This window comes from Mytilus californianus, unplaced genomic scaffold (genome assembly GCF_021869535.1).
Source record: "Mytilus californianus isolate M0D057914Y unplaced genomic scaffold, xbMytCali1.0.p SCAF_15, whole genome shotgun sequence".
Classification (NCBI taxonomy): Eukaryota; Metazoa; Mollusca; class Bivalvia; order Mytilida; family Mytilidae; genus Mytilus; species Mytilus californianus.
The window spans coordinates 8,139,652-8,156,029 of NW_026262637.1; the positions used below are offsets into that span (position 1 = coordinate 8,139,652).

Consider the following 16,378-nt stretch of genomic DNA (forward strand, 5'->3'; position numbering starts at 1 on the left):
TAGAAATTGATACTGAACACGATATTAAGTTTTTCTTCTGAAGGAGTGAAGGAGTTACATGTTGGGTTTTTGTTTGTTTCTTCCGTGTCGACTTTTTATATATGTTTTTTTATCTTATCTTTTAAGAAGTTTATGTGAACTTCATTAATCAACACTGCAGTATTTTTATTGTGAATCCTAAAAGCGATTGAGATGCGTATATATAACTAAGGAGAGTGTATGACAAGGTCAGTTTGTTGACCCTTATATACTTAGATTAAAGAAAAAGTAATTTTTGATTTTGTCTTACATATTTGCATTATGTGCAAAACTGTAAATATTGCCAAATTAATCACCTAGTTTTGAGATCTTGTAATTGATATTTACATGTGAGCTGAATTATGTTTTACCCCAAAAAGTATTTTGCAGCAGGAAAGGACTGGTGTTGGTTTGGGTAAAACATATGTTTGTGTAAAGCCTTGACTTAAACATACTTTGTTATTTTAACTGAACTCTATGAGTAAAATTTCCAATGTATGTCAAATGTGTCAATATCAACATGTTTCTGTAAAGCAAAGTGATATCACAAGTAATGATGTTACACTAAAGTGTACAGAGTTTAGGAACTGACCATTTATCAAACAAATGTACATAATTTTGGAAAGCTTGAGTAATTTAATATCTTTTGCAAATACAAATGCCAAAAATAATGACTCTTAACGTACCTACCTCTAAAATTCCATCAAGGTTTCGCATCGTTTAGATAAATAAATAAAGAGATTAATTAAGTATTCATTTTATTCACGATGCATGATTCAATCTCAATCTACAACAGAATAGTAAACGAAATACCGATTGCGGCTACTTCTCTCTTCTCCGAAGATTGACATAAAGCAACAACAATATGTAATTACAATGATGCTTATAAGAATTGCAGCGGACCAGGAAAACACCAAGCAACTCCAACCAATAGTGTTTGTTAATCTCAATATTCATCATCTCTACAATGATAAAATATAAATGTTAAATAAAAGGATCACGATGTCTAGATACGTATGTCTGTAATACATAAATATTTATGTGGTTGTATGAAAGGTATACCATACTGTTATTACATAGTAAAATTATAATATGCGCCTTTAGGAACCTTTAAGGGAACTTTTCCTTTATATTTCACAAAATAAAAAACGCACTGCGTTGCATATTCACTCTCATAATTGATCATATAAAAAAAAAAACGATTATATTATCTAATGAAAGTTTTTCTTTTAAAAACAGTTCTTCAGGAAAATATTTACATGATTAAACGAATATATTTGAACTATGTTTGAAGAAATGTAAGGATTCTGACGGAGACGTTAATGAAGCTAAAAGTATGTAAAGCCGAAATTACAAAAACACAACTATCTATATTTAATCCCTTGTATTCTTCTCATTAATATGGTCACTTTAAGCACACTCTTTAATGTTGTACACTGTATCATACACATTTTCTAAAGTTTTTAATTCATTTTTGTTACTGTATCATATACATGTACATCTTTTATCTACATTTAACAAATTTCCATAATATCTTTTCTTATATGTCCTCTAAACATGACTTTTAAATTTGTTAACCGCTGTTTACAGAACATTAAGAAAATGTCTTATATACTTAGCAGTAAATACAAGTAAATTGTATGTGTAGCAAAATCAATGACAATCATTCTGTATCAATTGTCCGTGATGATATTGATTTAAGTCACGGTTGAAAAGGCTTTATCAAAACCTTATTATGTATTACGTTATAATATAGTTAGTTTATGTATCGGTTAAATAATACTTGGTCATGCTTTATAAATATTAAAAGCTCGAGGCGTAGCCGAGGTTTTAAAATGTTTATAAAACATGACCAAGTATTGTCTGACCAATTTAGAACATATTCGCACCTATGAGTGAATTAAGAAATAAGCCTTTCCCATCGTAATAATCAAACCTTAATATGAGTTCACTTTAAGTGTTAACATGGTTAGTAAAACGGATGACAATCATATTTAATGGTCATTACAACAGATGGAGTGAAATAGCAATGAGATAATTTTGTGTTAACAAAAAAGGATACATTATTAAACAATTGAGTTTTTTTCAGCATCAGGTAAAATGTAATACTTATATATCTAAAATTCCTTTATTTTAAAAGCACACAATGTGATATAAATAGCTTTTTTTTTAAATTGTATCATTTTTAAAAATGACAAAACTTCATCAAGGAATATTAGAAAATTACTTTCAACTTTCAATATCAGATGCTTCCTTAAATTGATAATTTTTTTTTCTTTTATATCAACAGTTATTGTAACTTAAAAAAAATCTCTTGATTTAAGGTCTCGTATAAAGGTTACCTCATCTACACATTTGTCCCCTTTTCTATACTTTGTATATGTTTGTTTTTTTATATATACCATTATATAACGTTTACAATATTCAAATCTCAACTTAAAATGTTTTTGTAGTTCTATTCTGTTTTCATTTATAATAATTGGAAAAACAACAGTATTCGTGATTTTTTAGTTTTGCTCTTTTCCTATGAAAAATGCCGTGGACGGTAAAGTTGTACACTCGGTTAGTGCAGTTTTTTAGAGTTCACTTTCATAATTAATTTACAATGAAAAGTAGTTCATGTATTGTATTTCATAGTGAATGGAGAGCCATGTACTATGAAATATAGCAGGGAAAATACTGATTTTTCATTGGACGAAAATAGGTGAGTAGGTTTCAAATAATATGGCTTATTTAATATCACCTACCGTATCAACATTCAATCAACACAATCCCTCAAACAGAGGTACTGTGATTATATTGGTATCTCGGGTTGATACATGTGTGATATTGAAAAAGCCATATGATATTCGGTGGCTTCTACATAAGTTTACCTGTTGTTGCAAACATAAGCATTGCTCCTGTCTTCATCGATTTTGCGTAATCCTCGTATACATGAAGAAGCCAACTATTTGCAACAGAAATATGACAGAAAATAAAAATGTGAATATGAATAACCCTGTCCCCATGCTGGTCTTTGTACTGTTTCGTTATGACTACGGATGTTTAACAGAAAGTTGGTTGTCTGCTTCACCAAGAAACACTCCTCGTCATTCGCGCTAGTACACTTTGTACAAAATCCTAACACCCGATTTGCCATTTAAATTTATTGCAATAACTGAGATTGTATACACATGTGATGATAAGGAAGAATCTGATTTGTAATGAATGTCATCTTTTATTGCGGAAATAAAAACGTAATTAAGTGAAATGTTTAAATGTAAATAGATGACGAAATGATATGCTTTCTTAATTTTAGATATATATCCAATTCATCTATGTATTCTAAATTCCAAAATTTGTAGTTTTCGACAGGTTCGCCTAACTATGAAAGAGTTTAGTAAATGTTTAAACAAATTGTAGTAAGTCAACTTTCCCCGAGGGAATAATAAACTTAATTCTAGTACAATACATAAGATAATGAACAGAAATATCAACATAAATTATTATTTAAACAAGGCCAGTACTTAAGTACCGATTACTTGACTGATTGTTCCCTCAATGACTTAAAGTCTACCAGCAGCGAAATCGACCCAGCGGTAACAAATGTTATTATTTCCGTAAACACAAAACTTTAATGCAAAAGCAAAACCACTAGTCGAAGAAACATTTCCTTTGTCATAATAACAATATAGATCGTTAATAAACTAAATTTTCATTTGAATCAACATGCGACAGTTTCCTGCTGTACAGATTAAACCATATTTAAGAACATTACTTGTTTGTTTATTTAGACTTTCTTGTTTTTTCCTCTACATTAACTTCCGGCTGTAGTTACATCAATAAAAATGTCCCTTATAAAATCATTTCTATTTTTTAAATAGTAAAATATTTTTAACACACTGTATATCCCAATTTGAGGTGAAGAAGCCAATTATTCGAAACATCAATATGATAGAAAATGATATAGAAAATGAAACTATGAATAACAAAAACCCTGTCCCCATGCTTGTTTTTTTACATGTTTGATATGCCATCGGGTGTTTTAAAAAGGATTTTGGTTTTATTGCTAAGATTAAACACCGATATCGTACAATAGATGTCCAAAGATTACAATGTCAGCATGAACACTTTAAAGAGTTAGATATGTATTTGTTATATAACTATAATGCATACTTTCAAGTGTAGAATTTGTTTTAAGACACCCTAGTGAATAATTTTTGAGTTTTCTATTGGAAACGTGCGTCGCCCACCGTATCATAATAATATAGTACTTTGACTTTGAAAATTCCATGTTTTGGACTGGGAAACCCTACATTTCATTCAGTACAAACACTTTATTGTACAAAAGTCATCCAAAATGTCTATTCCACGAATCTTTTTGCATCCTTACCTACAATGTAAAATTAGTATTTATTTTGTATATTGATATTGTTTTTTATAATTATTTAAATTATCGTCATTTTATTATGACTTGAAATATTTGGCCTATCTATATTGTACTTAAAAGTTCCAATTATTCACGGTACAAAGGTCAATGTTATCTACAAGGAAGTAAACTAATTGAACTGAAAGATTTCGCGGAAGACGATCATTTCATTTTTTTTTGTTACATTACTAAGGTGTGCTGTCTCATTATCAATGTCACAATACCGGTACAATTACAATAACAATCTTAAATGAAGCACAACCGTCATTGGATTTGAACTTGAATTTCAAACGGGTCATTCAAGATTCAGATTTAGAATTCAGATACCTGTGTCAAAGGTAGTAATGAATACGTTCTATTTGTAATAACCGGTATTAAAGAGTTACATTAATCTCTTCCTTATACAAACGTTTCGCATCTACCACCACTTAAAATCATTCTTTTTGTATAAAACAAAATTATTGCTAGTTAGATAAACCCTGAGTTTTTTTATTAGCTATTGTAAATATATTAACAGACTGGTGTGTTATTAATCTTATGTAAATGAATTATATGTGTCTGAGTATATAGTACTTTACGAACGTCTACGTTGGTAGTATCTTCATCTTCTCTTATGGCGGATTTGAATGAAATGTTCTCTGAGGTATAACAACCGATATCAAAGGAGAGGATGGACAGGTTTTCTATCAGCTAGATAAGTACATTTAGCTTGATTTTAATGACTGCGAGCAAACATTCGTTTAAATACGAAATTATACATTTTAACATTGTTTTGTCAACCTTTTCATTATCACCCAGGGACAAAAACAAACAAGCGACACAAAAATAAACATTATCATGAGTAAATATCTTAAATGTTTTTAAAGTTTAATAGAAGCACTAGGTTTACGAATATTCAATATTTTTCGAAATGGTGCTTATATCAACTCCTGCCACTAATCGCATGTCTGTTCGTAAAATTATCGCAAGTTAATTCGTCGTGTCTCTGTGGATTCTGGAAAATATATGTCAATGAGAGCAAACAGCACAGTAGGATGACTTATATTGAGAGACATCAAAGTATATCACGAAAAATACAAACAAATAACACAATTACCATTCAGAGAAAACACAAAAGCTTTACAATCAACATTATATGTAAGCAATGGAATAGGGTATAGTAACATATTTGTAGGGAATTAAATTTGCACTCTTTCTACAGGAAATCGTAACATTAAGTCGTAAATAAGACTTCTTCTTGTTTGCATAACGTCAGATATTGAAATGTTCAATAAAATGAAATCGTAAATCTACACGAAAAAATCTGAACAAATAACTTACTTAATGAAATTTCCACTTCCGCTTATAATCGCATGTCTTTTCGTTTCATTATTACACGGCAATTCGTTGTCACTCGGCTGATTTCGGACAATATATGTCAATGGGAAAAACGGCGCAGTAGAGTGAAAACTTTTATTGGAAGACAGAAAAATATGTCACAACAAATACAAGACAAATAAGACAATGTATGCACTGTTTTCAAAGTGTTAAAACTTGGTTTACTCAATGATAGAAAGATCTCCAATATTCAGCAAATTAAATACCGATAGTAGGTTATAGAAGACTCCAGTATGAAAAAATGTGAAAATGTCAAACGAAGAAACTAACTAATGCTCTATTCTAAAAGAATAAAGGAAAATCCAATATGACTGACAGCAACCACACGCAAAGACAACCACTAAATAACATACTTCTGACTTAAGTCAGGCGACAAAAAAGTGTTGGTGAGCTGTAAACCCTCCTACTAACCTATGACAGCGACATAAAACACACTGTCATAATCTGTAGGAATGAACATTGCTCATCAGATCGTCACTAAATTAAAAAAAAACTACTTACAAAATGACTAAAGACACACTGTATGATAATCGTTTAATGTATGTCCTTTTAGATACATTTTGGTAGCTACATTTGTAGTGGATAAATAAAATAAGATGTGGTATGAGTTCCAATGAGACAACTCTCCATCCAAGTCACAATTTATAAAAGAAAACCATTATAGGTCAAAGTACGGCCTTCAACACGGAGCCTTGGCTCACACCGAACAGCAAGCTATAAATGTATTTCACTTGGCGAGATTAAGAGAGAACATTGAGATTGCATAAGAAATACATTTGGATCTACATCGTACCTATTCTATAAAGGTTTTTTACAGGAACAGTCAGAGATCTACCATCAGCACCAAATAATCAAGTTACCAAAAAACCATTAAGATGTTACTTAAGACACCCAATGACGAGTTGTTATTTCACGAAAACATGCACATGAATATGCTTTTTTATTTTCATAAAACGCTTTAAAAGGGGGTTATTAAATTCCTTTTGTGCTCATCTGAACTGAAGGGTCAAGCGAGCTATTCTCATTACTTGGTGTCCGTCGTCCGTCGTCGTTCGTCGTCAATCGTCGGTCGACATCGTCATTCGTCGATCATTCTTTAACTTTTACAAAAATATTCTTCTCATAACACAATTGGAACCAACTTGGCCACACTCATCATTAGAGTATTCATTTTAAAATTGTGTCCGTTGATCCTGCCTGCCAACCAACATGGCCGACATGACTAAAATATAGAAAATAGGGGTAAAATGCAAGTTTTGTCTGTTATCTTGAAAACCGCTATAGATAGAGAATATTTGACATGGACAGAAATTTTCACAATAATGAGATCTACCTGATGTCTTTCTTAAAACATTAAAACTGTCAGACTTCCAATGAGAGTTATTGCACTTTAATGACAAATTTTCCTATTTATTTCTTGCTAGCCTATTATCTTAAAACTATATTACATAAAGAGAAACATTTAATAGTAAACATAATAAACAGGACCAGATCTATGTTACATGACCGAAATTGTTGACTCTTTATAGACGTTATTGCCTTTTGATGACGAACTTTATCCATTTTTTTTTTTGCGTTTCTCCTATTATCTTAAAAACAATAACAGATGGATAGAAATTAAAAAAAATTAAAAATCAATGGAACACAGGAATTGCAATTTATCAGAATTCCCAAAATTGACAGTCAACTTTTTAAAGGAGCTATTCCCCAATTAACGATGATTTTTTTCCATTGTTGGGGAAAACTTTAGTGAATAAAAAGAAAAATTGTAAACGACAAAAATGAGCAAGATAAGACCAACAAAACAATTCTTTAGTCATAAATTATATTCTAGACCACAATGTTTGCGAGTGGCCATTATTGAAAGTGCAAATATATCCAGGTTTTTTCTCTTTTGAGCCTTTAGTTTTAATGTCTTATGATTATAGTGTGGGTATGGTATGGTATGAGTTTAGATCATTGTTGCAGGTCGTAATTTAGAAATGAACTATTTTTCTTAATTGGTGCACATATTTGGAATGTATAGTGGTGTAATGAAAGCACTATACAAAGCTAGACGGCGTCATACCTTAACTTGAATCGTGTTTAGAAGTTGACAATCAGCCGATGTATCAAAAATGTATATTTTCCACCGGTTCTAATAAAAATTGAGTTTATTTGATCGACAGGTTGGTTGCGCCATTAATATCATGCGTAGGCTGACGGTATGGAAATTTGAGTCATCACAGATTACTTGTTTCTTTATTATTATGAGGCTGACTTCATACAGGAACTTCTTAGGAAGAAAGATGAGAAGTTAGCAATATCCTTTAACTTTACGTTCCGCTATATAGATGATGTTCTCTCACTAAATAATACAAAATTTGGTGACTATGTTGAACGAATCTATCCCATCGAACTAGAGATAAAGGATACTACAGATACAGTTAAGTCTGCCTCATATCTTGACTTACATCTAGAAATTGACAATGAGGGTCGGTTGAAAACAAAACTTTACGACAAAAGAGATGATTTCAGCTTTCCAATTGTGAACTTTCCATTTCTACGTAGCAACATTCCAGCAGCGCCTGCATACGGAGTATAGATATCTCCAAATTGATACGATGATCCCGGGCTTGTATTTCCCATCATGATTTCCTTGATAGAGGATTGCTGCTCACAAGGAAGCTATTCAACTAAGAGTTCCAAATGGTGAAGTTGAAATCATCCCTTCGTAAATTTTACGGACGCCATCACGAGTTGGTTGACCGTTATTGAATAACCGTTTCACAGATGATATCGGATATGTTCCTTATGTCGTAACTACAATACCCTTCCCTTTTCTCGAATGTGACCTATCGAATTAGACTACTTACCGGATTTGTAATTACATAAGCAACACGACGGGTGCCACATGTGGAGCAGGATCTGCTTACCCTTCCGGAGCAACTGATATCACCCCCAGTTTTTGGTGGGGTTTGTGTTGCTTAGTCTTTAGTTTTCTATGTTGTGTCATCTGTACTATTATTTGTCTGTTTGTCTTTTTATTTTTGGCCATGGCGTTGTCAGTTTGTTTTTGATCTATGAGTTTGACTGTCCCTCTGGTATCTTTCGTCCCTCTTTTACTACAATTCCGCCTCATTTACCTCTTCTTTGATTTATCCTCAAAAGCACCTGTGTTAATTTTTGCATAAGTGGTTTAGTTGTATCTTGTAAAATGATTACCCTTTAAGATTACTTGAGTTCCATTAATTTTTTGTGGTCTATTGTTTGTTTTTTTCAATTTTTCCTTATATTTTAAAGCATATTTTTAAACAGGCTTTTGTTTCTGATAAATGCATTGACTATCCTTCTTATACTTGTAATAATTTACAAGCAATTGAAAAAAGGGCTGGAGATATAAAGAATAAGTCGAAGCGAAACCGACAAATGGAACTTTCTTATTTCTTCTCCATTTTCAATCTGAAAATCTTTGTTTAGAAGCAGAATGAAAATTCTTTTTGAATTTTGTCTTACATATTGCCAGAAAGTTTCAAACATCCGGCATTTTGTGCACAAAAAAAATAGTCTGCTGCAAGAAGCAGTTTATAAATATGTAAATTTGTGTAAAATATCGTTTTAGGTGAGGCCTTTGCCTTGTATTTGGACTATAATCTACATGTATGAGAAAAATGGCCTTTTTATGTCAAATATGTTAACATATTTATGACATTATAGTCTGGAACTTATCAACTGTCCATTGATCAAGAAATTGTACAATATTTTTGAAAGGCTTGATTACTTTTTGCAATTCCAGGGGACAGATAATGACTCAAAGTGTACCTCATACTTTAAGCATAACATATCGTTAACATAAATAAATAAATAAATAAATCTACGATTACTGTGTACTATGATAAAACTGGTATGGTAGTTTCAGAACAAATAGATAAAAAAAAATAGATAGATAAATTAAAAGATTATTTGTTTTATTCACGATAAATGATTCAATCTACTTCTACAACATAATAGTAGATAAAATAACGTTTGTGGCTATCTTCTTCCTCATCTCCATAGAGTGACAGACAACAACAGATACATGTTAACGCAATGATGCCTATAAGAATGGCTGCGGACCAGGAAGACGCCCAACAACTCCAACCCATATCATAACCTTCCGTCCAAACGATTATTGTCGAAGCAATATTCATTATCTCTACAAAAAATAAAATTAAGAACGTAAAATAAAAGAAAGTACAATTATAATTTGACATCTGGATATATTTGTTTGAAATTTATAAATATTACCCTTTGTGTAAAAAGTATATCATATTGCATCGAGGGAGAAAAAAATCATTCAAGTGGTTTTTTTTTTTAAATATTTACTTTCATTATGTATATACATGATATGGGTTTTTCCGTTGATGAATTGAATATATTAAATGAAAATCAAGCCGGCTTCCGACATGGTTACTCTGTTATTCTCTATATTTGAACGATTTGCAGCAGTATTTAGAGCTGTTTGTATTATTATATGCCGATGGTACTATTATACTTGGTGAAGATGTTCAAATTTACAGTTACTTTTAAATAATTTTCACAGTATTGTATTAATTGGAAATAATAAATCAATGTTAGCAAAACCAAAGTTATGGTTTTTACAAGAGGAAGAATAAATAATAATTGAAGTTTTATATTGAAAATGAAGAAATAGAGATAGTTAAAAATTATAAATACCTTGGTGTTATTTTCTCTAGAAATGCATCTTTTTCGAAACGAGGAAATATTTACGAGACCAAGCTACTAAAGCTATGTACAATGTTATCAAGAAGAGCAGATTAAATCATTTATCGATTGAATGCCAACTTGAAATGTCTGTTAAAGCCGTTGTACCCATTCTTCTATACGGGGCTGAAATTTGGGGATACGAAAATTTTGATATACTTAAGCGAGTGCATTTGAAATTCTGTAAGCACATTTTAAAACTTAAAAACTCGACTACAAATTTTATGATTTATGGAGAACTTGAGAGATACCCTATTTATATTTATGCTAAACTACGAATGATCAACTTTGGTATCGCCTTCTTGATAACACAAATGAAGATAAATGATCCTGTATACTTTATAAACTATCATACATTAATTATAAAAGTTGTGGCATTGGAAATAAATGGATGTTATTCATTAAGAAAATATTTGATTAATGTGGCATGTCAAATGTATGGCATTGCCAAGATTATTTCTACAAAAAATGGATAAAATTAAGTATTGAACAAAAACTAAAAGACCAATTTCGACAAGACTGGTTTGCAGATTTACATCAATCCTCGAAAGGTCTATGTTATAAAATTTACAAGACTGAATTCCAATTTGAAAAGCATTTATCGATTTTGCCTTTTAATCTTTTAAATACTTTTGTAAATCTAGATGTGGAAATCATCGTTTGCCTGTAGAGACGGCAAGATGGCAAACTATACCGAGATCGGAAAGGTCTTGTTACCTCTGCAGCTCGACAGATATTGGAGATGAGTTTCAATACATTATGTGATGCAATTTTTTCAACATAGAAAGAGAAAAATATTTACCACATTATTGTAAAAAAAAATGCTAACATTATTAAATTTAATCATATATTCTCATCTGAAAATGTTGTTGAACTAGAAAAAGTGTGTAGATTTATACGATACATATCAGTGAAAGTCTGTCTTCTTGGTTAGAGGAAGTGTAATACTATTATATTGTTATTTATTTTCACACATGCGAAACAAAATATGTATTATATATGAACTGTTATTTTCTCTGTAACTATGTACTAGTTTATGAAAATAAAATCATTCATTCATGTTCCTGTTGATGATGTTTGTTTTTTATTTTGTTATGTTGTGTCACATGCTATAAATGTATGGTGTAATGGCAATTAAGAGTGAATTGATAATATATATACTTTATTTGTATATGTTCTCTTAATATGACCTTTAGATTTGTTTGAAGTTGTTTTACGTGAAACATGAAAAATACTATGGTGGCTTTCTATAATAGTTTACCTGTAATTGCAAACAAGAACATTGCTCCTTGCTTCATTGACTTTTTATTCTCTTCGTATGCATGAGCCAAGACAAGTATCAATAGGACCAATACAACAATATTCCCAAGAATTATGGCCAGTTCTAATCCAAAAACTCTACTGTCTATAACTGGAAAAAGATAAGTTCATCAGACAACAGTATTTGAATATGATACTGAATACTTCAATTCACTACAATATACATCAAGTGAAAGCTTAAATTGGATTATACGTAAAAAGAGTTAACAGGAATCTCCAAAAAATACAACATCATCTACATTAACCATCAACACATAACTCCTCCGAAAATAATGGACACGCAGACAAGCAAAGACAAACAACAACGAACAACAACACATGGTACAAATAGACTGACTTATAATGGAGTTTTACTTGCGCATAGTTTAGCAGATACTGTTCCTGTTATAAATGTAAACTTTTTTTGGGGGGGGGGGTTATAGTTTAGTCGGAGGGCTCTTTCTTATTTCAATTTTCACGCTTTTAATACAAAAACTGCACTGTTTCAAAAACCGGAATACAAGTACAAAAACGGTATCAGTCGTTAAGCAGAAACAGTTGACCCACGTGAGTACATGAATTCAATCCGGCTTTGATTGGTGTACTGTTGCATATATTTTCGTAGTTTTTCATTGACCCCGATGTTTCCAGTTTTTCGTCGACTTATGGTCTCTTAACTTCTCAGTTATATATCAGCTCAGTATTTTTCGGCCAGTTGTCTTAGTTCATTTTTGCTATTTGGTAACATCAATTGACGTCCATTTGTTATTTTTAATAATTGCAATGCTTATTATTTTCAGTTTTAAGTGTTTTTTGTTTTAAATTAGGATCTGATAGCAACCGTCTGACACCAATATTGATAAAAGTCCTGGCCTTTTGGTACATTTTTTTACTTTTACATGGAAAGTGTTTCTTATTTACTTAATTTCATCTCATATTAATGTTTTTCAGGTAAAAAAAAGATGGGACAGGATGCTAGCCAAATATTTTAAAGTTTAAGCAGATGGAAAGCAAAACACTTAAACAGAACGGCCAAATTTTTATTAATATAGGAATAAGAAGATTTAATATGATTAACGTTGCCAATGAGACAACTATCCAACAAAATCCAAATTGCGTAGATGTAAGCACCTCTATGTCGCAAAACGGCTTCCAACAATTAACTAAACCATACCTTTAAGTAAGCTATAATACCCCGATATGACATTATGGAAAACAATTTAAACGAGAAAATCAACTTGTTTTATGTCTAAAACAATTAACCAAAAAGAAATATGACAGACAACAACAAATTATCCGATGAATTACAATCTCATGACTTGTGTCAGGCACTTAGAGAATGTGTGGCAATGCCAAACATGTGTCCGAGCGTAAGCTGCGTTCAATCTCCCCTAACCAAGGACAGTTCTGTAACAGCACACCATATGAAAAAACTGTAAAAATCGCTTGGAAAAAAAATCACAAAACAAAAACAATGGCTAACAAAAAGATGCCAAACACAAAGTACCGATCCTAGACCAAAAGCTAGTTCAAAGCCAATTACAGTGTTTCCCAGACTAGACTATCAATCAGTTTACATCCTATGGATTAAGTGTAAAAACTCCACTAACAGCAGCCTGAGAAAAAACATGACTTGTAAAATGCTTAAATATAAGTATCGGCAGGATGTTGGATCGGTTATATCTGTAAAGTAATAAATGTTTTTTTTTTTAATTATGTCTAACACAATTATATAAGTACCGATAAAACAATATTAAAAGATCCAACAAAGGTGTTAAATTGATAACCTTTTAGAAAAAGTTTATTCAAAGGATCAATGAGTTAACATTAATTGTATCTACCTTACGGACTTTACAGAACAGTAAAAATAAGGATGTAAAATCGCATTTGTAATTAGTTTTGGAACAGCCATACTTACGAATATTTATATCTATTGCAGAATTTAGTAAACGAAGGTTTTAAATATATTATGGTAATGCAATTTTTCTCGACGGAATAAAAACACTTAGTTTTAACATGATATATAATGCAATGAACATAGATTTATCATTTAAAAATGTCAGTGCTATAGTATACGTTACTTGATGGATTGTACCTTCGATGACTGATAGTCTACAAACATATAAAATGTTATCATTGCCGTTAACATAACAAATAAATGCCCCCCCCCCCCCCCCCAAAAAAAAAAAACACTCTATAAAGACATATTTCCTGAATCTTGATAGCAATATAAATCATTAATAAGACTAATTTTTTGATTTAAACTATTTGAAATCAACGTGTTTTTGTGGATTAAATCCAGCAAAATGTTTGTAGTGTTTAGCTTACTGTTTGTTCCTCTACATTTCCCGCTGTCGCTGCATCCATAAAACAATCCTTGGTAGAAACATGTCTCGTTGTTTGAATTAGCAATTGTTGAAGTATAATTTTTAACACACTGTATATCCCAATTTGGGGAAAAGAAGCCAACTATTTGCAACACAAATATAAAAGAAAAGAACATTATAAATATGAAAAACCCTGTTCCCATGCTGGCCTTTGTAGTTGTTCGATATGATTACGGGTTTTTTAAACAGAAAGTTGGTTTTATGGAGGATATTTTACACTGATATCGTACGACAGACGTCAAAAGATTACAATGTAAGAGATAACAAATGAACATATTAGAGATTTTAATATGCATTTGTTATTTAAAGTAAATTCCATACTCAGTGTCATGTAATTTAAAAGAACCACATAATGGATCAAATGTTTGAGTTTTCATAGCAGACGTGTGTCGTCTGCTGTCTCCTATCAATATAGTACGAAGACATTGCAAGATCAATATTTTGGAATGGGAAGCACTAAAATTTACTCAGAACTAACCTTATATAAAATAGAATGTGCATTATTTCGAGACTTGTAGAAGAATCTGTGATGGTTTAGTGGAATAATGTTGTGACATTTTCAAAGGTGTAACACGGAGGACGGACGCGGACGACCCAGCATTGATCTGTACATGTTTGTGTCATAGGAAAGCGCTTAACAATGAATGACTGTTTATATGACCGGAGCTAAATTCAGTATTTTTCTTTTTGTTATGAAATGTTTAATATGGAAATTTATATTCAATTTTATTAATATAAGCAAGACTGTTCTTTCTAAAAGAACAGTTTGTACTCGATTCTAAATGGTAGTTTACAATAACCGCTTTTAAAGGTTACCATAACTTTATAGATTAAAAAGTTAAGGGAATAGATAAGGTCTACTCTTCGAACATTAAAATATGTATGAAAAGGAATTTGCAAAAAAAAAAAAAAAAAAAAAATCACACCTATATTATCTCGCGTGCTCGTACACATATGAGTATAATGAAATCAGAGAACTATGTTTTAAATAGATTGGGAATGTGCATATAGGTCAATGATTTGTTTCATAACTCATAAAATCATATCGATCACTTTATTGTACACCCTAAATATCTTTCATATATCTGTGTGCATTTTTACAAACAAAGTAAAAAGGAATATTTATTTTTCTTATAATAATTTTGTTTTTCTTAATTGCTTTTTTCTTATTATTATTACTTTTAATTATCGTCATTGTGGTTATGAATGGAAATAGTTGACCTATTTATTTAATTCATAAGGTAATAAGTTCCGATAACTCACGGTTCAAGATCAAAGTACTTGTTCAAATTGAATGTTATCTACAAGGAAGTTAACTTGTTGGAATGAAAGATTTCGCGGAAGAATATCATTAAAATTTTCATAATATTTATCATTTTTTAAGATATTAATAACATTACAGATTTATGCAATCTCATAAGTTTCACAATACCAGTGCAATTACAATATTAAATGAAACACGCCCTTTGTTGGGTTGTAATTGAATTTCAAAAGTAAAGCTCTGAGCAATCGTTCGTGATTCGAATTTATAATAAGGATTACGGATATCCGTAGAAAAGATGGTAACGAATATGTTCAATGTGTCACTGTATAGTGTACATTTTTCCCTACGTTATCATTGTCATTTTGTCCTGTTATGGCACACATTTGTTTCAGTTAAAAAAAAACAAATATGTAACATCATCATACATGACATTATACGGATGACGCAGTGAATTACTGGCCATAGATTTTACAGTTGTTCATGCTAAGCAGCAGATCACAATTCAAAGGAGTTTACAAATAATATATAACACAGGGAGTAGAAAATTATTCATCGACGTACATACAGTAACCCAACGACACAAATAACCAAAATCAACCACAGATCAGCATACAGTCTTTAACAATAGACAGGTGTCCATATGGCAAACTTTAAACTGTCAGCATGTCTAGTTATGTTCATTATTATGTATCTTTAGCAAATTGCAGAGCGTCCTTATTTTCAATAATTTCTTTTAAGCATTGCACTGGTAAACTCTTTATTTGCATTATACCGGAGATTCAATAACAAATATATATTAAATGCTTTCAATATAAAATAGAAGATAGGACAGATTTCATGAAATTCTATAGAACTGATGTTTAATATATAAAAAAGATGATG

At 31.0% G+C, this 16,378-nt stretch overlaps 1 long non-coding RNA gene across 1 annotated transcript; it reads left to right on the forward strand.

The window, feature by feature from the left end:
* Window positions 1-124: 124 nt before the first annotated feature.
* Window positions 125-11,601, forward strand: LOC127725334 (uncharacterized). Its single transcript, XR_007992931.1, has 3 exons — window positions 125-227; window positions 2,656-2,722; window positions 11,191-11,601. It is a non-coding gene; the product is annotated as an uncharacterized LOC127725334 (long non-coding RNA).
* The last annotated feature ends 4,777 nt before the right edge of the window (window positions 11,602-16,378 follow it).